Source organism: Apus apus, chromosome Z (assembly GCF_020740795.1).
Source record: "Apus apus isolate bApuApu2 chromosome Z, bApuApu2.pri.cur, whole genome shotgun sequence".
In the NCBI taxonomy this organism is placed as follows: domain Eukaryota; kingdom Metazoa; phylum Chordata; class Aves; order Apodiformes; family Apodidae; genus Apus; species Apus apus.
In genome coordinates this window covers 41281178-41304519 of record NC_067312.1, presented here as the reverse complement: position 1 = coordinate 41304519, position 23342 = coordinate 41281178, and positions in this window count along the sequence as shown.

Genomic DNA, 23342 nt, shown 5'->3' with positions numbered 1-23342 from the left:
TTAACAAGGGCAAGTGTAGAGTTTTGCATTTGGGGAAGAAAAATGTCATGCACCAGTACAGGTTGGGGGCTGACCTGCTGGAGAGCAGTGTAGGTGAAAGGGGCCTGGGGGTCCTGGTAGACAGGAGGATGACCATGAGCCAGCAATTGTGGCTAAGAAGGCCAATGGCATCCTGGGGGGTATTAGAAAGGGTGTGGTTAGTAGGTCAAGAGAGGTTCTCCTCCCCCTCTATTCTGCATTGGTGAGGCCGCATCTGGAGTATTGTGTCCAGTTCTGGGCCCCTCAGTTCCAGAAGGACAGGGAAGTGCTTGAAAGAGTCCAGCGCAGAGCTACAAAGATGCTGAAGGGAGTGGAACATCTCCCTTATGAGGAAAGGCTGAGGGAGCTGGGTCTCTTTAGTTTGGAGAAAAGGAGACTGAGGGGTGACCTCATCAGTGTTTACAAATACGTAAAGGGTGAGTGTCAAGAAGATGGAGTTAAGCTTTTTTCAGTGATGACCAGTGATAGGACAAGGAGTAATGGATACAAATTGGAGCATAGGAGGTTTAAGGTGAATATCAGAAAATTTTTTTTTACTCTGAGAGTGACAGAGCACTGGAACAGGCTGCCCAGAGAGGTTGTGGAGTCTCCTTCTCTGGAGACATTCAAAACCCGCCTGGACGCCTTCCTGTGTGATGTACTCTAGGTGATCCTGCTCTGGCGGGGGGGTTGGACTAGATGATCTTTCAAGGTCCCTTCCAACCCCTAGGATTCTATGATTCTATGATTCTATGATTCTATGATTATCAGTGAAATACAAAATAGGTAAATTTTTACAAAGTCTTTCTATAGATTAATTGCAAAACAACATTATTTAATACAAAAGTTTGTAACAGATATTAAAACAACACTATTCTTAGTGCTCACCTGTGTGGAAGAAATTTATACTGTAGATTGCCTGCTATTAAGTTAGATTCCTTCCAGCACTCCTTTAGCAGTTTCCAAGTTCTTTGAGAAGCTGCCTGCAGCAGCTTATGAACTCTCACAGTCACAGAGGACAACACAGACTTTTCTGTTCTAATAAAAGTGATACATGAACAGCAAACAAAAAGGCCATGAAAATTGTTATATGGCAGAGCCACCACATGTTTGGAGGCTCCTTGTGACCAGTGCCCCAGATGAAGTCACCATAGTTCACCAAGAAAGAAACCAAACATTCCTTCCATTAAAACCAAATAAAGAAACAAAGAAACAAACCAAACCAAACCAACCAAACAAACAAAAAAAAAATAGACAAGCCACAAACCACCGTATTAAAATAAATAAATAAATTTAAAACTCTCAGATTTGCAATGTGTCTCACACTTCCTTACAGGGGCTCTACGAAGAAATCCCATAGTGAGATAGAAGTATGAAAAGTAAAATCACTGTAGGAATACCAAAGACGTTCTCCCCATTACCATGTATCAGCCAAGCAGAACATTTGCATTTGTCTAGCATTCACTTCTCAATACAATCTCTTGAATACTCTCCCCTGTTCTGAATTCCTTCTTCACGGACTTTAGTCCTGAATTAGAGGGGCAGAAAGTTATGTGTTTGGAGTAGAACAAATAAGGGAGACTGTGACGAAGTCTTGGAAGGAAGACGTAAGAGTTATTGAAGTCATGTGACAGAATTACTCCACAAGTGTAATGACACAGGTTTTGAGGGCTGTTTGTTTCTCTCAACAAAGAGAAATACTCAGTTGTCAAGCTGGCTTATTTTCAATTTAAAACACTTATTTATAAAAAATATCAAAACCAAAGAAAGCACTTGCCAGGCCTCTGTGCAAGTCAGAAATTCTCAGCTTGTTATAAACCTAAGGTGGGTGGGAGAATATTTCCTTGTGCTTCTTAGGAGTTGGTTTAAAGGACTCTACCAAGCAGAGCTACTAACCTGGGAGACACAGCTAAATGGATGCTCATGTTTAACACCTTCAATTCCAAGTATCCACTGTGACACCTAAACTCTCACTCCAAGATACCACAGGTTTTCAGAATAAAAAATATTGAGAGCTATTCTAGGAAGATTTAAGTTTGACTCTACAAGCTGTAAAAGCAAATCTAGAAAGTATATGTCACATACTTTTACAGTTTTTAAAAGGGCCTTCCTGAATGTTTATAGTGACTAACAGGAAAAAAAAATTAAAAAGCAGAAATTATTAAGCAGGGAACTCACACTATTAAGCCATTTCTCACAAGCAAAGTGCCAAGACTCAAACATCTCACTCCACCATAACCACTTTTGCCCCCTGTAGAGATGTTTCCTAAATCAGATTTCACCTCTGGAGTGTTTTAAGCAGAGGAATAACAACACAGAAAGAGATCAAAACCATAGGAGGCAACACGGATATCACCTCACAAAAAGGAAAATTTTTACATCATCATTGTTCGGAAGCACAGGCTTATATTCCTGAGGCTGGACGCACAGGTCTGACATTAGAAACCCTTTAAAAAATTCTGTGCATCAGACTTATGGCAGCTATGCATGAAAAGCTCTTGGGTTTTTATTCTGCAAATCAGGTCCCTCTGTGCACAAAGTGCAGAGCACTGTCTGCATGCTTGTAATAACCTCAACTTTTTAGGACTTCAATTCCATATTGGCTTGTGTCTCCCTGTATGTTTCTGCTGTTCTTTATCTACTGTTAGATAAGGCATGCTATCAGAAGAAATATTCGTCAGTCATTTTTTACATGAAAGGCAAAGGGCAGACCTGGAATTTTGTCATTTAGTTTTAGACATGTTCTTTTCAGAAAGGTCACACTTTCCATAAAAAATACTACAGTGTCATTTTGTTGCCATTGGATAATTCATGCTCAAAGACCTCTTTTTATCTTAGGTTCTAGTCTTCACTAGTTAATGTTCTGCAGCAACATCATACACCATCCCTCATCATGATCAGCATCAGTGTTAGCATCAGTAAAGTCACTAAAGGCTTAGAGGCTCAGCTGAAATAAGCATTTAAAAATTGAACTGTTTATCAAAATAATTTCCATTTCTAGAGTAGGCTGGAAATCACAAAAATAAACTGTGTAGTGAGCTTAGGCCATTATATGCAGAGGTCCCTGAAAAGGAATTCCATAGACAAATTAATGGAATTTAATAGAAACTTCTGAGCAATCTTCCCAGAATTTCAGTGTGAAAAAATGTTAGCAATACTTGCTTTGTTTTTTAAAAATGTTACAAGACTGATTAAAGAACAAGAAAAAAGGCCTGGACAGGAAAGCTCTGCATTGGACTAAAAGATGGGAATCAGAGGATAGTGAAGTGCAGACTAGTGTTTAGGTATTTGCTGAAGGTGGGTTGAAGATTTTTAAGTGAAACGTGCAGGATTTTATTCATGAATCCTAAAGGACTGACAATGCAAAATTGTTTGCTTTGGTTTTGCACAGCAGCACTAACACAATATTCATAATGTGCAATCTCATTGCATTAGCCAGCCAGTGATTGTCACTGCTTCTGAAAAGGAAAGATCTGGTTGAATGAAATCAGTCTGAATCAGAGCCAGCAGAAGAGTGGCCTTTTCCTCCCCCTTCTTCAAGGAGCTGCAAAGCATGTCAGATCATTTATGTTAAATTATACTGGATGGCATTGAGATGTGCACTACTGTCATCTAACGTCTGAGTTGCAGCTGTCAAATCCTTTGCACTGTGAGCCTCCTGTAGTAATGCAACAGCAGTCCAAAACAGAGAAATGGGCCTTTATCTGCTAATTTATGGCTAGTTCAAATCTGAAAAAATAAACAATGTGCATGAAAATCAGAAAAGGAAAATAATCTAATCAACTCTAACACCTTCTACTGACCTGCAGATGAACTGGTTCATTAAAATCCTATGACAAAGTTCAGATCTGGCACAAGGTGCCATAATATTGTTGATTTAGCTAGCAGTTTATTTGGTTATATATTTTTAACCCTCACAGAAGACAGAAAGAGATAAATTAACTGAGAATTAAAAATAATATTCATACAATCAAAATGTTTGTCTGCATATCTATACCTTGAATTATGCTGCGGCTTTAACAATTTAATTCAAATTAAAAGAGAATGACCAACTGAGGCTTAGTAATAATTAAGCTTGTACCTTTTACACATTTATTATCCTTACTGACCACTTTATTTACTTAGTAAACAATCTTCCTTGGCTTTCCTGTGGTTCAGTCCACACTAGGAAAACACTAATCTCTCCCAGGTTTTAGCTTTCTCAGTTCCCTGCACCAAGGTTTGACCTGCAGGCAAATGAAGCCATTCAAATATTTGCTTATCTTGTCATCTGTTCTCATCAGACCTTGCAATTCCTGTCATGCCCCACATGTCAGTTTAAAGCATAACGTCATTAATACCTCCAGTGCACTAATGGATGCTTCACACATGAACGCATTAATGAAATGTGTTATTGTTTTCTCTCACAGGACATTAACAATCTCACTCATGCTGAGACCCTGGAGCCCTGCAGTGTTGCTGAAAACCACTAGCTATCAAATGAACCCACAGTTACGCCTCAGTAATTTTAAGTTCAAGTTTATCAGTGAAGTGTCACTCATGTGAGGAGAAGAAACAAGCCTCTAAGGTCTTTTGAGCTCAGCTTCAATTACCATAAAGAGTAACAGGAGGAAATAGCTGCAAGGAAAAAATACACCATCACATAAATGAAACCATCTCACGATAAAAGAGGAGAGATCTGGGTGTCAAGTAGTCATTTGTTTCTTGTTTCTCCCCTTTGTCTGTGGACTGATGACTTTGATAATAAAGACAGGATTACTTTCTAGAAGACAGAAACACAGATAGTCTTGTTTGCTGATAGAGATGTTAAAGATAAGAGACAATAAAGATTCTTTATGCGAATCACATTTAAAATCGTTTTTATGTATCACTAGGAATTATTTCCAGAGGAGCTATGAAATGCAAGTTATGCAGCTTTTACATAGAGGTGAGCTAAATAAGGCTGCTTGTCTTCTGTTTGGCCGTGTTTGCAAGAGCATTTTGGCAGCAGAAATGGCGTAGTAGCTTTTTCACATCACTAATAGTGTCACTACCTTTTCTACTGATCAAAGGAGAATAAAAGCCAAGCTTTTCCCTCCACTCACATCCACTATAAGAATCAACTTTTGAGCTCTCAATTTAAGTTTTTACTTCTTAAAGCCAAGAGATTATGTCTGCTGCATGGTTATCCTTAAAAATCAGAGGTTAGAGTAGCTGTTAAATTTGAATTTTCCACAGAATGTCATATATATAACTTTATAAAGCTCTGAATGGCAAAAACAGAGGAAAACACTGGAATTTCACCTGGTGTTTCAGTTATGAAACTAGAAAGTTCTGTTATACTAGTCATCCTTTGGGTCTCCCTTTATTCTCAGGCAGTTGCACTCCTGTATGGTGTCTATGGACACAGCTAGAACTGAGGCTGTGCTAGAAACAGGCAATAGAGATGCCTACCTGTAGAAAAAATTAGTCAGCAAGTCCTACAAAGGCCATTCCTGGCTTATTCTAGGAGCTGTGACATTGCAGGAACGTCTAGCACCCACCTCGTGTGAACTACCTTTTAAGTCCCATTTTTTTTCATCAGTATATGATACATTACGAATCTCAGACCTCTCAAGTATAGGAAGATTCTGATGAGCAGCCTGCAAGGTCAGGAAGGTCAGCCATCCTTGTTTCAGTTTATTGGCTATTAACCTCTGAAGACAAGTCCCTCAATGATTTCACAATGATACAGTGTAAATTGCATATACATTCTGCATATTACATTGTGCCAAATAAGTACCACAGAAATAAGGTGTTAATGGCGAGAATGAGTCAAAATTAACAGCCCAGGAAATCAGGAACTTCCAGTGCTATATATGCACAGTTACCTTCTATAGGATAAAGTGGATTGCCATGAAATATTTCGCCCTGCTTAGGATACCCCTGAATAATTGCTGCTTCTTGTTGATAAAATGTAGACAAGTGGAAACATTATTTCAAAATTTAAAGTTCTTAGAATGCAGAACCATTTCTGAGACTCACCTTCTTGTTCACAGACTATTCTCGTGCAAAACATTTTGTTTTCTCCAGCATATATTCCTATAGAGATTGTTAAAATCAGTGCATGAGAGCTTATTGCTCCCTGTGGATTTATTAGTGTACTATTTCCTCCTCCTCAGGATCTCACAAATCAGTGATGGATCACAGTGTCTCTGGCTCAGATATCATAGACTGTCTGCAATATCCTGATCTTTTCTTTTTATCGCCATTAACTAATCGATATGTCCCATAAACCTATGACTACCTAATGCTATTACATGTGTTACTTAATTTCATTTCTGAACATTTCCAACCAAACATTCTTCATTACCTACCTATTTCTTCCTCTTAATTTGTTAATGGAAAGGCATATGCAGGAGTGGAGAATTTTTATCCCATTTGCTGCTGAACAAGCTAAAATAAGGAACGCACACAGCCAGCAGGGATTTCTTAATGACTTTCCCCTCTTTTTTTGAATGTATACATATACATACAAAGAAGAGAAGTGTGTTCTGGCACCAGAAATGTCAATTTGTAACTAATGGAAAGGATTCATTGCCTGCTATTTGGAGATGTCACACAGCAAAATGCTAAGTACATGGCTATGCTTCACACATGCCTATGACTACACTCAAGTTGAGCAACACAACTGTTTCTTCGGCAACATGCCCAGTGGCAAATTAAAGCTCCAGGGAAAGTTCCTGGAAACTGAAATCAAGTACTTGCTAAAACTAAATTTTCATAATGGACCCTACTGCTGTCCTGAACAACTTTCAGGAACAGCTCAGGGGTTCATAGAATCAATCATCATCAAGGTTGGAAAAGACCTTTAAGATCAAGTCCAACCATCTGCCTTAGAGCCCCTAACCGCTAAACCATCTCCCAAAACACCAAGTCTACCCATTTTGTGAACACATCCAGTGATAGTGCCTCCACCATCTCCCTGAGCAGCCTGTTCCAATGCCTCACTGCTCCTTCTGTGCAGAAATTCTTCCTAATATCCAAACTGAGCCTCCCAAGGTGCAGCTTGACCCCATTTCTTCTTGTACTATCACTAGTCACTAGGGAGAAGAGGCCAACACCCACCTCACCACAGCCTCCTCTCAGGTAGTTGTAGAGAGCAATGAGGTCTCCCCTCAGCCTCCTCTTCTCAAGGCTGAACTGCCCCAGCTCCCTCAGCCTCTCCTCATAAGACCTGTTCTCCAGACACCTAATCAGCCTTGTTGCCTTTCTCTGCACTCTACAGCACCTCAATGTCCTTCCTATACTGCAGTGCCCAAAACTTCACAGTGCTTTAGGTGCAGGCTCACCAAAGCCAAGTAGAGGGGCAGGATCACTTCCCTGGTTCTGCTGGTCACACTATTCCTGATGCAGGCCAGGATGGTGTTGGTCTTCTTGGCCACCTGGGCACACCGCTAGCTCGTGTTCAGCCAGCTATCAATCAGCACCCTCAGGTCCCTCACTGCTGGGCAGCTCTCCAGCCACTCCTCCCCAGGCCTACAGGCTTGGGAAAGGCCTCTTACCCATGCCAATGCCAGTTTAAAAGTAAAGTTTGCATTTCAGATGTCAGCAGTTTGAAAGAATTTGGACACAGGCTGCTTTGTGCCAAATGGGTGCAGTGTCAGAAAGCTTCTAACCTCATTTAGCCTGCTAGGATGGCTAACAGCCTGTAATACCACTTCTTATGTATGTATGTGTTTATATGTCTGTAATAGTAAGTTTACACACACATATGTTTCCACCTTAGGTTGTTACTGGTTTCCTATTTAATACCTGCACACTGTGTACAGAAAAATAAATACATGAAATGTTACGGTATGTTCAAATGCTAGTGTTAGTACAAAACTGAGAAGAAAGTACCTACCTGTGTCTACACTAACAAGTAATCCAATGCATTTAGAATGGATCTGTACATTTAAAGAATGGATGCCAAGGCCTCTTCCTCTATACCGCTCCACAGCATGTAACAGAAGGAGGTCCACCTTCTGTTAAGTGTGCAACCTCAGACTGAGCATTCCTGACACGTGTAGTTCAAAGATATGCCATTTTCTGATGTATATGGAATCAAACTTCTTGAAAATCTGAGCACTGACAAGTTATTTTTTTTTATCTGTTTTACTATCAGAAATTCTTTATAGCTGCTCTTGCCTAGGGAAAGTCTCAGGTCCAACAAGGACCACCTGACCAATTATGAGAAAGGTCTTGCAGGGACAGATCCCTCAGCTTGTGGAGGCACATTTCAAAAGTTTTATACATATACATATACATATACATATACATATACATATACATATACATATACATATACATATACATATACATATACATATACATATACATATACATATACATATACATATACATATACATGTGTGTATACATATATGTCCAAGTGTCTTTAAAAATTACAAATTAACTCTGTCTTTGTAAAAAAGTTACTTGATTACAGTTGCTCCTTTACTAATTAATTAATTAACTTTATAAACATTTTTTTTTTGTGCCAGTTTGAAATGACCTCTGGTGTAAGGTAAAAATTTGGACATGTACTGTCTTTTTGGATAGTCACTGTCATGCACATGTGGAAGCAAACCTAAATTTTTTCATTTAACAGCTATCTTTTCTCATTGTTTAGTATTTTTTTTCCACAATCTGGGAGCAGTTGCTGCTTTTACTCCTTCCTTCCCCATCAAAGTATTCACAAAGCATCTTCTCAGGCTGCAGACGATCTCTGCTCCATTGTTATCTCCTGCCTGAAGCTATTCGTTCTCTGCAGCTTTATCCAGAGCAACATCTAGCCAGCACTTCCATTGGAACAACACCCAAATGCTATATTAATGATACATTAACTCAAGAAACTACCTTTTCTCAGTGAACATTAGGGAATATTACCCAAGAATTAAATAAATAAAAATAGAAGAAATAAATGGATGGATGGATGGATGGATGGATGGATGGACGGATGGATGGACAGACAAATAAATAAATAAATAAATAAGTAGATATCTGCAGGAAAAAAAGCCAAGTTTCTATTAAAAATGCCCTGGGACTAGAATTTTTTAGGTGTTCAGGTGTCTAAAGATTTAGTATCATCTGGGCCTGTAGGTTGTTTTGAAACTGTCCTACTTGTTAGAATAAGATAATTTTTTAAAAATATTTGGAGATGCCTAAAGATCTTCATAGCTATAGGTAATGGAGAGGACAGGGGGAGGGAAACCTTGTCCATAGGGAGAAAAAAAACTTTGGCTACAGAGCAGAGCAATGCCAGCTCTGGTCATGCCTACATTTCTTCCAGTTCTCAGAGTAGCTGGGATAACAGCACGCCTCCTGTCTCTGTGGCAGCCTGCTTTGAAGTGTCTCCTTGTACACTACACAACCAAACATGCACACACAGCTCCATGTGTTTTATAGGACACCTTCTGGTTCTATATACTCCAGGTCATGTTCGGAAGCTTCTTTTGTGTATGGGCAGCAAGTTCAGTCCTAATGCCACAATGTAAACATTCACCAGCCATAAATTGTAAGTTGCACATGTGTAACTAGTGGTGACAAGGTACCTTAAAGTTTGGCTTGTATTTATCTAATACAGTAAGATGCAGTAAGTTGCAAGACTCCATTTTCACTGAGTAATTTTTCTGGAAAAGATAGGGTTGGAAATAGAAAATATAGCTGGCAAATGGTGACAGTAAAGACAGCAGATGAAGATCTCAGATTGCCCATGTGCAGCAAATAGGGTTACTCTTCCTATGAACCTCTAGGCAATATTCATGCTGTTAGAGTATCCCATACTCTGCTGCTTCTCTTTCATCTCTAATCCAGGTGGCAAAGCTGAAAATGTGTGATGGTGACAGGATTTATGGATTATAGCGCACAAATCCAACAGGAAGCAAGCCAGACATGGTATCATCTAGCTTATGGTGTTATCTTAACGAGTGAGACTACTGAGCTTTTTAACTATCAGAAGGTGATGATTTTTCTTTTGAAACTGTACTATGCACAAATTTCAGAGTTTTTAATAAGTTTTCATTACCTTTACAATTTCAACTCTCCAAAATACAAAGGGATATTAAAGACATTTGTTGCTAAAAACAGAGGGCAAATCTATCCTTTACAGTGATAGTATACTATGCTTTATATCAAGTGTATCTACAAGCAGCATTAATTGATGACATCAAATACTGCATAGGCAAGGATGATACAGCTAATGCACATGAAAGCACAAATTACTGTTTTCAAGGATAACAACCAGATTTACACAAGAATTCTAAATGAGGATGTTACTTGAATCATTTCAGGGATAAGTATCAATTGTAGGATATCATCTAAATACTTCATGTTTTCTGAATGTTGATAAACATTTAATCCAATTTTATTTTATAATAAAAAAACAGAATTAGTATATTACTTGGCAAAATATATTTTAAAACCTCATAGTTGTCATCTCACTGACAAATCATACATAAATTTTATACTCGCTCTCTGATATAATCAGAAAATTAAAGTACTTTGCACTGCTGAAACTAACTTCAGAAAACAACTTTCAAGATTGGTTTAACTTGTCCAGGAACATATCAGTTAAACGTTTTTTTGATTAGAAGTCATTAATTTTATTAAGTTGTATTCATCTTTCACTTCCTGCAACTGTTGGTATTGAATTATATTCTGATGCTAAGACAAAGGGTTAATTAAAAAAAAACACAAAACACAACAACAACAAACAACCAAACAACCTTCTTCTTCTTGTGCTAATAAATTCACAATAATCATCTGCCTCAGAAGCCCAAGGTCATGCAGTCAGAATCAGGTCTCATACTGCACTACCTCGGAAAGGAAAGAGAACAAGTACACAGTGAACCATAACCAAGTTTTTTACACATATTGTTTCTAAAACCTGTAATTGCATAGCTTCAGAATTTGAAAAACACTATCAAAAAGTTATGACTGAACATCACAATGAATACAACATTCAAGGTTATAATCAGTCTTTTTTGATTGAAGAAATTTTTGCATTTAGATTTTGCACAGATTCAGGAGTAGCTGCGATTCACTTTTTTCAGACTATGACAATATGCTGTTGCATAGAGGTCTGAGAACACAACCATAATTCATATAGATGCAAGCTAAGTCAATATAAATCATTATCTTTGCTCATGATAGTGGAAAAGAATGAACAAATAGCATCATCCGAACCTTAACAAAATGCATCTTGTGTTTGCCCTTCCTCAGATCATGCATCATTAATGGAAGTTGAATTGGAGACCAGCTGACATTGTTATTATTACAGCCATCATGGTAATATGTAATCGTATCATCAAACATAAAAAAAATGTTAAAAAGTCTGGAACACTGAACGTTTATCATCTAGGAAGTCAGCAGTAACTCTTTCTAGGACAATGGAAAACAAGAAAATCTGTAACATCCACAGGTTTATCCTTATTTGGAAGGGAGTTTCCTTGTATAGTTATACTGATCTTAAAAAAAAAAAAAAAAAAAAAAAAAAAAAAAAAGGCAAGCAAAAAAAAGCAGTACTAGAAAAATATTTAAGATTACATTAATTGATTTCTCATGTGCACTTAAGGTGGAAGAGGTAATTTGTTACAGAATACATATGCATTACTAAAGGGAAGATTAAATTGTCAGAACATGGTAGCACAAGGAAATATTTAAATTAGATTTCTTAACAACCAGTGGCTTCACCTGTATAAAAATAAAAGCCTAGTCTCAGTGAAACTACCTAGGCATCTGGAAAATTTTTTGAGCCTGTCTACTCCAGTTTAAGTAGGCTGCAGCATAGCTCTTCCTTTGCTCTTTGAGGCAAAATAGGCAGTTCGTTATACCTTTGTGAAGATTAAACCTTTCAGCCAGATACAACAGGCATAAATTCTGACCGATCCCACACCTATCTTAAACTTGACAAAATCCCTTCCCTAAATAACCCACTTACTGGGTCCAGATTAAAACTTAACGGTTTGGTGCACCTCATACATCTCACATACACTACACAGAAAAGATTACTCTTTTCTGTGCAAAACCATGTTCAAGAAAAAGAAAAATTAAAAAAAAATCAGAAGGATAATATGTGTAAAACAAGGTCTGATTTTCCCAGATCATTTGGTCAAGCATACTACTTCTACCTAGAGTCTCATGTTAAAAAACAGGACAACTTTCATACATTAGGTCATCTTCTCATTTCATGAAAGACTTTGGAAACTAAGTGTGGGAAATTCACAAAGTCACCCTCTGATGACATTCTGGACAGGACCTGTCCAAAGCCTTGGATGGTGTCTCACACAACATCCTGGCATTGAAACTGGAACAGTACTGATTCGAAGGATGGAGCAGTTGTTGGATAAGAAACTGGCTGGATGATCACACTCAAATAGTGGTGATCAGTGGCTCGATGTCCAGATGGAGAACTGTGACAAGTGGTGTTCCCCAAGGGTCAGTAGTGGAACCGATGCTGTTTAACATCTTTGTCAGTGACATGTAGGGTGGCACCCTCTACAAGTTTACTGATGACACCAAACTCTGTGGTGAGGTTGACAGGCTGGAAGGGAGGGTTGCCACCCAGAGGGACCTTGGCACATTAAAGAAGTGGGCTTGTGCAAACTGCATGAAGTTCAACAAGGCCAAATGCAAGGTCCTGCACCTGGGTCAGGGCAATCCCAAGCACAAGTACAGACTGGGTGGAGTATGGATCTGAAACATTCTGGAGGAGAAGGACTTGGGGGTGATGGTGGACAAGAAGCTCAACATGGGCCAGCAATGTGCACTTGCAGCCCAGAAAACCAACCATGTCCTGTCCTGCATCAAAAGAAGCATGGCCAGCAGGTGAAAGGAGGTGATTCTCCCCCTTACTTGACTCTCATGAGATCCCACCTGGAGTACTGTGTCTGAGTCTGGAACCTCCAGCATAAGAAGGACATGGAGCTGTTGAAGTGAGCGCAGAGGAGGGCCACAAAGATCATCCAAGGGCTCAAGCACCTCTCCTACAAAGACAGGCTGAGGGAGTTGGGATTGTTCAGTCTGGAGAAGAGAAGGCTCCAAGGGGACCTCATAGTGGCCTTCCAGTCCCTGAAGGGGGCCTACAGGAAAGCTGGGAAGGGACTTTTTTCAAGGTCTTGTAGTGAGAGGACAAGGGATAATGGATCAAAGATCAAAGTGGGGAAATTTAGGTTAGACAGTAGGAGGAAATTCTTTAGTGTGGGGGTGGAGAGATACTGGAACATATTGCTCTGGGAAGCTGTGGAAACCTCATCCTTGGGAGTGTTCAAGGCCAGGTTGGATGGGGCTCTGAGCAGCCTGGTCTACTGGGAGGTGTCCCTGCCCATGCAGGGGGTTGGAACTAGATGATCTTTAAGTTCCCTTCCAACTCATGCCATTCTATGATTCTATGAAGTTGATATCTGAGTTTGAAGAATGTGCACAAAAGGCCTATCCAAAACAGTCACAAAGCATTTGCCAAAATCCTGTTAACAGTATGAGGCATTTAACAAAGACAAAACTTATGTAAGGCTAGTATCAGACAGATTAAATACTAACTAAGAGATTACCAAAAGACTTTTGAGAGAGAGGAATCAGCTTGAAGAATATTTTTTTCATTTTTTTAAATTGTGATTTAGGGAAAAGACTTTGGTAACAGAACAGCAGTCAAAGTGAGTTTGACAGAAATCTCAACAGTGTTGTGACTGGTGATGGTGGTTCTCACCTGTAGATCTTGTGATCTACAGGGCCTGTCACGCTGGGATTAGAACTTTGGAGAATTACTATTTTGGGGGATTAAAGAAGCACGTTTAGAAATTCTTTGGTGTTTATGAACATTTTATAAATGTCTACTGTTGTGATTTCTGTTGTATTACTGATACTAACATTGAATGTGTCATTCACAGGTTATCAGATAATTACATGCTGTAAATAAATCAATAAACAATTATCATCTGATTTAAACAGCATAAACTGAGCAGTCTTTACCTGGTGACACTAACTATGACAGTATTTCTTGCCCTCAGCTGGTACCTGCAACCATTCCCTCCTAGACTGTCAATAAGTTTAAAGACAGTGGAGAGCTTCTTGGATTCCTTTCAAAATGACGATGCTCGTCTCTCACACTCCTCTTTTGCTCTAGATCAGTTAACTCTGAAATGGAAGTGGTCCTACAGATAAACAGCTGCTTCTCCCATGCCAAAAAGCATGCTTCACACCTCTGTCCATCATAAATTGTTATAAAACCCAAGACTTTTCAGGAGCTCTAACCCACCAACTAACCTGCCAAGCTCTTGCTCATTTTGCTGGGATGTATTTTCTCCTTCAGTTTAAGCCACTTTCCTACAAAGACCAGTGACACCTGCCCATTCAGACACTACCCATGGGCTTGAAAAGAGCTACAAACCAGTTATATTATGACACTGTCCCAAACAGCAGCTTCACTTTATTACACAGAATAACCCAGAATTCAGACATGGTGCAACTTTCTTAAAATCAGCCAAGAATATAAATAGGCCAATTAGTCCCAAAGTTTTTCCATCCTAAACAGTAAAAGCAAAATGTTTAAATTAATTATCAATTTCTTTACAAATATAAACCCTCAAAAAGTCCTTCCTTACACTTAATTTAATAAGAATATTGCTTATAACTAAGTCTGTCAGAACAGCAGAGCCCTGTGGATAATTGCCTTATCTTTTTACTAAAATAGCATCCATCAACTCCTTTCAGTCTGTTCTACCCAGTTAAACACGATTCAGGCAGAAAACCATCTTATCTGCATTTTACTCCATCAGTTCTGGGACAACAGTTCTGCTATACTAATCTTTTCTGGTTTCCATGTATGTCATATCCTATCTCACTTATCACTTAACTTTAGATCAGCATTATTCAGTCTATTACCTTCTCACACAATTTTCCCAGACAATTTTATACTTAAGAGATTCTTAATTATAGCTTAGTCATAATTTTCTTCAGGTAGAACAATTAAGAAACAATTACGTTTCACATTGGACAGCATTCCAGGGCCCAGGAAGTAAAAAGTTTGACCACTACTTTTCCTTTTTTTATTGAAAGACAAACAAAGATTAGCTTTGATTATTCATACTAGGAATGTAGGAGGAATATCCGTTGTCCCATTCCACTCAATGGGCATGGGGTAAGTGATCTTTAAAACAGTCTTGCAGTACCCAGGAGTCATGATAATGACTCAGGAGGCACAGAAAAATTCTAACACCCCATTTCACTCAGCAAACCCTGGAATGGGAGGCAAGACAATTGCTCTTAACTGGCCAAAAAATACTTTATTCAACATTTGGCTTAAAACACAAGCCTGACTAATTTGAAGTAGTGGATATCCTGGATTAAAAAGCTTAACATCTAACAGTGAGATAAGGTAACAACATTTAACAGCCAACAAAGAGGCAAGGTAACAATGTTTAGCATCTAGCAAAGAGGTAAGAGAAAGAGAAGAAACAGAAGAGAGAAAGAAAAGAGGAAGGGAGGAAGGGAGGAAGGGAGGGAGAGTATTTCCACCCTTGGATCCAGTGAAGTCTTGATAGTAGTTGCCTGGATTCCTCTGGCAATGGAAGCATGCCTGGGGCTGGTCTCCCCCTCTTTTATAACCTTGTTAGAGACCCCCTGGATGTGCACTGTAGGGTTTGCTCAAAAGTTCTTTGAGGTAAAGAGAAGGGGTTGCTCATGCACATGCCCCATTAACCCACAGTATGTATGCACCCTTTGTTTTGAGCATACTCCATGAGCCTTGGTCACACACCCATCATGGCAGACTGCTGCACAAGTGTTGCAAAACTTACCAAAACAGTTCACCAGCCCAGCTCTGCAGAGCATGTCTTGTTTTGGTTACTTGGTTGTTTGAGACAAAATGGCTAAAAGGCTTTACTGGTCTCTCACATCCACTCCTCATATTTTGTTGTTACAAAATTTCCCTATTTAGACCATGACAAGAATTCTACAACAGAACGACTACTACCTCTGTAGTAACCTTTATTTTATAGGCTAAGAATTTCTGAGCACATAAATTCAGAAACAGCTACAGTTTTTAATATTAATATAAAGATGAAGACAAAGATGTGTAATACCAGATTGTGGAAGAGGTATATTTATTTTCATAAATAAGACACAAAACAAGGTAGTAGCAAGCATTAAGACATGTAATTGGTGACCCAGAAAAATTTATGCTTAATATAAAGGCCTTGGGTAAAAGAAAATAGTTCATTCAGCTCAGCAGGCAAAACATCCAGGAAAATCTTCAGTATTGATACTGGAAAAGAACTTCACCAGCTGCTTGGAAATAACTTAGAAATTCAGAATTATTTGGTTATTTTGTGTAAGATGTGCTCTGTGTATATATATATACAAGTTCAAATTGCAGTCAGAGAGGCACACAACTAGTTCCACAGCCAGTACTGAGCAAGAACATCCTGCAATAACTAGGCCTTGAAGAAGACAATTGATCAAGAGGTTAGAGTTTCTCATGTAAATCACTAACTTGGCAGAGAAGACTTGAGGCCTATATGAATTATTGGACTTAAGGAGTGCAGGAGGTGGTAAAAAAGGACCAGAATTACGAAGATTGACAACTAAACCAGTCTTGAGCAGTTGAAGCAGTAGAAGTTGCAATATTGTGTCCCTTAGGTGAACTTATGTCATGGAAAGGGTGGGATGGCATGCTCATGGCCTGGATGAGCATATGATCTGTTGGATTAAGCACTGGCTGGAGGGTCGGGCCCAGAGAGTGGTGGTCAATGGAGTCAAGTCCAACTGGCAGCCAGTCACAAGTGGTGTTCCTCAGGGCTCAGTTTTGGGACTGTTTCTATTTAACATCTTTATTGATGATCTTGATAAGGACATAGAGTGTATTAGCAGTAAGTTTGCAGAGGACACCAAGCTAGGCAGGAGTGTTGATCTGCATGAGGATAGGGAGGCTCTACAGAGAGACTTGGATAGATTAGATTGTTGGGCTGATGTTACTGGTATGGGCTTCAACAAGGCCAAGTGCCAGGCCCTGCACTTGAGCCACAACAACCCCAGGCAATGCTCCAGGCTTGGAGAAGTGTGGCTGGAAAGCTGCCTGGCAGAAAAGGACCTGGAGGTTCTAATTGACAAATGGCTGAATATGAGCCAGCAGTGTACCCAGGTGGCCAAAAAAGCCCATGGCATCCTGGCTTGTATTAGAAATAGTGTGACCATCAGAAGTAGAGAGATGATTGTCCTCCTGTACTCAGCACTGGTGAGGCCACACCTGGAGTATTGTGTCCAGTTTTGGGCACCTCAATTCAAGAGAGATATCTAGGTGCTGGAGCGAGTACAGAGGAGGGCAACGAAGCTGGTGAAGGGCCTAGAGAATAAATCTTATGGAGAATGCTTGAAGGAGCTGGGAATGTTTCGTTTGAGAAAGTGGAGACTAAGGGGAGACCTCATCAGTCTCTACAACTACCTGAAAGGTCGTTGTAGAGAGGTTGGTGCTGGCCCGAGCAATTATTCACCAATTACTCACAGGTAATTAGCGACAGAACAAGAGGGAATGGCTTCAAGCTGTCACAGGGTAGGTTTAGACAGGACATTAGGAAAATTTTTTCACAGAAAGAGTGGTTAGACACCGGAATAGGCTGCCCAGGGAGGTGGTTGAGTCACCATCCCTGGATGTGTTTAAGGGTGGTTTGGATGTGGTGTTGCTGGATATGGTTTAGGGGAGAACTTTGTAGAGTAGGGATGATGGTTGGACTCGGTGATCCCGAGGGTCTTTTCCAACCTGAATAGCTCTATGATTCTATGATTCTATGAGATGTATACACATGGATCAGGATTTATTGCATATAGTGGTGGGGTCTTAATTTTTTTAAGTGGAAGGCACCAGTACAGTAAAAGGGTACGGAAACTGGGAGGCAGGAACAGAAGTTGAAGTTTGAATGCAAAGGGTATATTAACAGTGAATTTTACTACTTATACTTAGATCAAACAATAAAGGTTAATCATGTAAATGCTAGAAACTCAGTTATCAAGTTTTATACTAAGCCTAGAACATTAATTATCAAACTTAAAGGATTCTATCATCTTTAAGCTTAATGATACATATTACTTAAGTTTACTAATAAAGACAGTGAAAGAGTCAATATCTTTCACCCTTGCCCAGCTGCAGCTAGGTGTCCCTGGATGGATCATAATTCTCGAGAATCAGTCTCTCTGGCAGGCATTCCTACTGGAGGAGAGAAAGTCCAGCAACATCCTGGGAAAGTGTACAGCAAGTTCCCTTGATCAAAGATGGGACCAGGCTTTTATAGAATAAAGTAGATTGACTGCTGTCATTCAACCACTAGCCATACCTCCATCATCTTTCATGGGAGAATAAAAGGAAAACAGTAGAAAAAAATCATTAAGGCCCTTTTCTCCTCAAGCAAACTCTTCTGTTTATCTGGTCGTTCTTACTTTATATCCATTCTGGGCCTAGTTGTGACTGGGCTGGGCTCTGAGTTCTTCAACACTGGAGATCAGCTGGTGTTAGCAACATCAACTCGGCCTCTGTACCTTACAAGGTTGTTACCAGATCAGAGTTCACGAAGCCTTTCCTTTCTCATGGGAATCTTTCCTTTCCAGGCCCAGGCCTGCAAAACTGAGACACAATAAGCAGTTGAATCATAGAAGGAATCTTAGGCAGGCATATGGAGAGATGGAGCTTCCTGCTATAACTTAGTTTATTATAAGATCATTATAATATTAAAAATCACACCCACAGGTCAAAAAGACCCCTATCTAGGTGAAGATTCTTCCCCATAGCATATGTGATAGCAGAAAAAGTGATGTAACTATATGTTAATCACTAACCAATGACTATAAGGAGAATGGACTTGGAAACTTAATAGCTCTATAGGTTTGTGTATAAATATGTAACAAAAAATCTAATTTGTTGTGGTTGATTTGTGGGAAGGCACCAAGCTCCCAATTTGTGCAAACCTGCAATAAGTAACAGTGTCTCCTTCCTAAACTTAGTCTCTTTGTCTGCCTTTCATGAGCAATCATACATGGTAATAAACTGACACTTTTATAGCTGAAATAAAAGAAAGATAACCTTTTACTTTAGAAGATTTGGGTTAGCTTCTCATTGCAATCTAAGGAAAGACGTCATAGGTGTTTTGTTGTTGCATAAATAAAATCTTGTTACAGAAATCTCCATGAGGAGTAACAATTATTTCAGTCCTGTTGATGTGGTAGAACTATGAAGCACTGTTTTTCACTTTAAAAAAGTCTCATTTATATGTAACAAATAAACAAAAACACTTGAGTTTTTAAAAAATGCAAAAGAGCTGGTCCCTTGGCTTTTAGACTTCTGTCTACAGGTTCATTAAAGCAAGTAAACTGCTATGAAATAATGAAGCATGTGAAAGAAAATAAAACAAAAAAAAAAATCAATGCTGCCCGTGCTGCTGGGGAAGAAAGGAAAAACTGCAAAGACAAAAAGAACAGTCAATTATCATTTCTCATCATCAACATAAACAATATCTCATAGACTAACATCTTGCAAAGCAGATGAAAGACAATGGATCTAACTTAATCTAGATTAGGTAAATAAGGCTACATAGGAATTGCAAAACTCTGAACTCAAAACCAACATGTGGAACAGCCTCAGAAAACTTAAAGCAACACAAGTTCTCTACGTGCAGTGTATAACAAATGAACCTGCTAGACAATGTCAGAGACGTTCACACAAACATACATTACAACCATTATTTTACCCATATCAATGCAGTGAGTTAGTGTAGTGTCATTTACATATACGTTGTCTATTACTTAAGTACAAACGCTTATTTTAGAGAGCTGTGCTGCAACTGTGCATGTGTTGGGAATGGGGAGAATACAAATCATATATCATGCACAGGTTCATCTTTCCGATACAAACTAATTGTAGTGAAGACAACAAGCATGCAGACTACTTCTAGTCTTGGAAATAACGCAGCATCTGTAGGAAGTAAAAGCATCAGAGAATAAAAAGCACATGTTCACTTTTAACAGTATTCATAATACTATAACTGTAAAGAGACATTGATTCTCATACACATTTAAAATACTAATAAAAGCTTACAAGTTGTGACAGTTGTTAATCATATGAACAGATGTCTTGTCCTAAAGAACAGCAAACAGCCTCTACAGAAAAGAGGAAAACCCTCTTCACAATACTTTGTGGGTCCCTAAGAAATCAAGATGGAGGGCATGAGTATCTGCATTTCAGCTCCACCCTTTTTGTGGAAGGAACAGAGCAAGCAATGCCATTCTCTGGAGCTAGCCACAAAATCCCAAGTGCTCATGAAACCATGATCTTCACATGCCCCAGAATTTAGGCCCCTAATAGATTTTTCACACTTGACTTACTAAATCTTTAAACAAATTACTTTTATTTTTCTCTAATATTCTTACAAGTCACAGTCATTATGCAAATTGTATACATTCTTGTACTTTCATTAATATTTCTACACTCTGCAGAGGTGAAGTTGAGGCAGTAATTAATTGTACATATTTATATACATTGACAAAGCTATTGTCCTCTGTTTTTTTTATTTAGTACTAGTTTCTATATATGACAGCCACTCAATGAATCACTAGTGCTAAATCTAAAACCCACTGAAAACATTTCAGATAAATTTATAATCAGTTTGCTTGAATCTGACACACAGTCAAAAGCAGTAAATTAAATGTTCTACAGGTTTATGGTCAGTGACAAGTGTGCATTAAAACATATACTGAAGAATCACATGATGTTTACAGATAACCAACAAATATAAGTGTGAAAAAGACAGTGGGGCTGTATTACCTAAAGTGGAAAATGACAGCATGATAGAAAATAACAGTAAAGGGTGGGGAGGCAAATGGTAGAGCAGATGGGGAGGATGGTAAGGTGTTGAAAAATTAATTAATGATAGAAACATCTTGAAGAGGAAAACTACTTTATAATAGATAAGTATCACCATTAATCATTGTAAGTTGATTTTCTTTTTTCAAACGGCCTGTTACACTGAAAGATTCCCTTACATGTTATGGAAGAATGTAGTACCTCCAGCATTTCTTTGAGCTGAAGAGTTTGCGATGTCATGTCCCTAATGGTCAGTAAGTTGGCAATAGCTCTCTAATAGCTATTATGTTCAAACAAGAAGGCCACAGCAAAGCCAGTATGAAAAAGAAGGCAGTCTAGTGAGAAATTAATGGGTTTTGTGCGTGCTTGAACATACATGCCCATAATTATCCCATGCAAAAGAGTCTCTAATTGTAGCAGTACAAGCCTAAATGCTGGATCAAACAGAAGAAAGCAATCATTGGTCTCTGTTGTTATGTTAAATATAAAAAGACATAGAGGCTATAGAAGGGCAGCAGTCAAGGTTTTGACCAAGTATGTGTAGATACAATTTACAATCTGACAAGGACGATAGTGTTGCAACAATCCATGCTTCCCAAACTGTGATCAGAGATATTGATTGACCTGTTAAGACCTGATTGGTTAAATATTCTGTTATTTTCCTGTAGCTGTCCATTGCACATTCTCTGAAAGATTACCTTTCTCTGTAAAAAGAGAAATGAGTGTTATAAAAGAGACAGTAATGGTCTCAATTAAATCTGCATCTATGCAAAGGAGGCTACAGTCTAGCATTGCACACCAGTGATACAGTTCATACTTTGAAGTGAATAAACACTTTGACAGTTTTTCAACAAGCGAGAACTACTGTTTTCAAATACTACATAATTCCTTCTTTCATGTTTTTGGGAGATAATCCACCAATATAGCATATGTGCTCCAGTGACTACCTAAGCCTGTGTTCTGCTGCTGCTGACAGAACCAATGCCCTATCTGCATACTATTTACTTCATGCCCAACAGGAATTAGAGGACTTTTCTTGTTTCATTCATTTATTTCTTTATTGGGTTTTGTATTTTAATACAAATAAAGGGGGACAGCTTCTTCTCCCCAGTGACATGTGATAGGACCAGAGGGAATGGATGCAAGCTGTGCCAGGGGAGCTTTAGGTTAGATATTAGGAAGCATTTTTTCACCAAAAGGGTTGTCACGCATTGGAATATTTTGCCCAGTGAAGTGACGGAGTCACCATCTCTGGACACATTTAAATGGCATGTAGACCTGGTGCTCAGGGACATGGTCTAGTGGTGAGCTTGTGCTGTTAGGTCTAGGGCTGAACTGGATGATTTTTGAGGTCTCTTCCAGACAGGAACATTCCATGATTCTGTGAAATCTCAACTTTTTTGGTGAGTTTCAGGTATGATACTGCAGGCTTTAGTTATCAGATATGTGTAAATCCTGGTCAAGAGACATGCTTACACTTGATCGAAAAGGCTAAATCACCTCTGTTCAACCAACACATTTGGAAAAAAAAAAAAAAAAAAAAAAAAAAAAAGCCACAAAGAAGGATTATCTTGGCAAGAGTATGTAAAGGTTATTCTTTTAGCTGGTGTAGTAGGACACAACTACTTAGAAGCCCTATCCATTAGCAATAAAAACCCTGGAGAAGTCAACTGAGATACAAAATTTTCATACCTTAGTACAAAAGATTGGCACACATCAGCCTGGGCTTTGTCTGTCAAAGAACTTGGATGTTAGACACATTTCAACCTATGTCACAAAATAATCTTTCCTCCATGATGAAAATGGACAAAAAAAGGCAGAAAAATGAAACTAAATTTGGCAGCAAGCCAGTAGTTATACCGTTCTTTGTATAAACCCTTTCATTTCTCTTTTTGGGGAAAAAAATACAGATAGTCAGACAACAGGACTAAATTCCATTGCTATGTTCTTCCCAGGAAAAAGAAAAAAAAAAAAAATTGCCATCATGTGCATCATATCCTCTCTGGTCTAAAGGATTCTTTGTATCTGTCAGGTATGAGCATACACCTACGGTGGTTAAGGTTCTTACCATATGTACAACAAATTGAAGAATTATTTACTCAGACCCAAACAGGTAGAAAAGAACAATAAACTGATTTAACTTTCATTGACTACTCATCCATTTCTGCACATTCCGTAGTATTACACCTAATTTAATTTTAAATGTATCAAGTTACCTTGTTCAGTTTTGGTCCTTTTAAATCCACAGGACATAAAAGAGGTCCACTTTTAGCCATATGCTCCATACAGTGATGCAACTCTGACTGTAGTGTCCTCAACAATCCTTTTCAAATTCTCATTCCACTATTGTAATAGAGCCCATTTGCAAATATAAAGAATTTCTCTTTGAAGGTGCTTTTATCCTTTGATTAATTACAAATTAGTGCATCTCAAGCCAAAATTGAAGTCTCCACATAAGCATACACTACCCATTTATAAGTTT